At 40.6% G+C, this 2,482-nt stretch overlaps 1 pseudogene; it reads left to right on the forward strand.

Moving 5' to 3' along the window:
• The first annotated feature begins 425 nt into the window (after positions 1 to 425).
• The window catches only part of LOC140538540 (uncharacterized), a 16,205-nt pseudogene continuing 14,148 nt past the window's right edge, over positions 426 to 2,482 (forward strand).

Raw genomic sequence — 2,482 nt, forward strand, 5'->3', positions numbered from 1 at the left:
TTCACCATTGCATTTTGTAGTAATAGAACTCCTAGCCAAATACATTTACATCTAGTTTCATTATTCCAGGAGCTTTAGTGGGAGAAGCAGATCATTGTATCTCATTTTTTGCCAGCAATGTACTATTCTATACAGTGGAGAAATTAGTATTTGATTCCCCCACTGATTTTGAAAGTTTGTACTGAGAGATGGAATATCAAAAAGAAAATCTAGAACATGAAATGGTATCTAAATAATTTGCATTTCATTGAGAGAACTAAGTATTTGATCCCCTAAAAACCATGACTAATGTTTGCTCCCACAGACCACTAACACACCCTAATCTCAGTGCAGTCGTTACCCGCATGAGAGACACCTGTCCCAAATTGTCACCTGTGTAAAAGGCCACCTGCCAAGAGACTCAGTGACACTCCAACATTTCCACCATGGACAAGACTAAAGAGCTGTCTAAAGATGTCAGGGTCAAATTGTTGACCTACACAAGGCTGGAATGTGCTACAAAGCCATAAGTAAGAAGCTGGATGAGAAGGTGACAACTGTTGGTGCAATTATTCAGAAGTGGAAGAAGTACAACATTACTGTCAATTGACCTGGAGCTCCATGCAAGATATCACCTCGTGGAGTCTCATTGATCATGAGAGAGGTTAAAAATCAGCCTCAAGGCAGCTAGGACCACAGTCTCCAAAAAAAAAAAAAAAAACATTGGTAATGCACTGAGACGTAATGGTTTAAAATCCTGCAGTGCATGCAGGGTTCCTCTGCTCAAGAAGGCTCATATCCAGGCCCGCCTCAAGTTCGCCAATGAACATAGTAATGACTCTGAAAGAGACTGGGAGAAGGTGATGTGGTCAGATGAGACCAAAATTGAGTTCTTTGGCCTCAACTCGACGTGTTTGGAGGAAGAAAAATACAGAATATGACCCTAAGAACACCATCCCCACCGTCAAGCATGGTGGTGGAAGTATTATGTTTTGGGGGTGTTTTTTCTTTTAAGGGCACAGGCCAACATCGATGGGAAGATGAACGGGGCCATGTATCGCAAAATCCTGGGTGACAACCTCCTGGAGAAGAGTGGTCCTAGCTGCCTTGAGGTCATTAACCAGCTCCTCCCATGTAGTTCTTGGCTGATTTTTAACCTCTCTCATGATCAATGAGACTCCACGAGGTGATATCTTGCATGGAGCTCCAGGCCTAGGTCGATTGACAGTAATGTTGTACTTCTTCCACTTCCGAATAATTGCACCAACAGTTGTCACCTTCTCATCCAGCTTCTTACTTATGGCTTTGTAGCACATTCCAGCCTTGTGTAGGTCAACAATTTGACCCTGACATCTTTAGACAGCTCTTTAGTCTTGCCCATGGTGGAAATGTTGGAGTGTCACTGAGTCTCTTGGCAGGGCACTGAAAATGGGTCGTGGATGGGTCGAAGGTCCAAAACATATAGCCAAGGAAACAAAGAAGTGGCTCCATAAGCAGCATATCAAGGTCATGGAATGGCCTAGCCAGTCTCCTGACCTCAATCCCATAGAAAATCTTTGGAGAGAGCTGAAGTTCGCGATATCAAATATCAAATATACTTATTTCCTCCACTGTTATTATTCCATGAATCCAGAAACTTAATCACTAATTATAGTGTGCTATCTGGCTATACAATCAATTTTGGCAGGTCTACAGCTATTCAGCTGAATGTCCCAGATTATATTAAACTAATTATACCATTCCAGTTGACAAATAATGGCTTTGGATACCTTGGGATAACAATTACCCTTGACCTGAAGCACACTTTTTTTTGGCAGAATTAGTGTAATCAGAACGAACATTTTACCTAGATTGCTTTTTATTTCAAAACCTGCCTTGTCATTTGACCTCCATCTTTTAAAAGGTAAATCAATTAGTAAGCAGATTTATTTGTGGTGATAAAAAGCCCAGATTCAAATTCTCCACCTTTCTAAACCCTAAAATCTAGAGGGTGTATCCTTAACAAATTTGAGTTTATATTTCTGTGCAACATAGGCAAAACAGATGTGTAGTTGGTTTTCAAATAGATTAGACTCATTGTGGGTCAGTATAGAAATGCTCATGTTGTGGTGATAGCGTGGCTTTAAGCGGACGTGAAGGACCATTTACCAGAAGAATACAGCCAAACACTTGCAGGTAAGTTCTATTGATATTTAATGTTGATTTTGTGCAAAAATCAAAAGAAAGTACACACAACAAAAACAAAGCACAAAGGAGCTGGGTAACACACTTTGTACAACAAGCAGCTTCAGTGGCCTTCATCTGAAAGCTGCAAAGCCTCTCAGATGTCTACTTCTGCTTCAGCCTATTCTGCTCCTCCCTCCTCAGCCTGGAATAGACCAAGTGTCTACGGTGGTGGTCTTCACAAACAATGACAATACAACAGATAACATGGACATTATTTACACATCTTATATACAATTATTATTAGTATGTATAAGTATGTGTTTATGGCCATATTGAT

Source organism: Salminus brasiliensis, chromosome 17 (genome assembly GCF_030463535.1).
Source record: "Salminus brasiliensis chromosome 17, fSalBra1.hap2, whole genome shotgun sequence".
Lineage (NCBI taxonomy): Eukaryota > Metazoa > Chordata > Actinopteri > Characiformes > Bryconidae > Salminus > Salminus brasiliensis.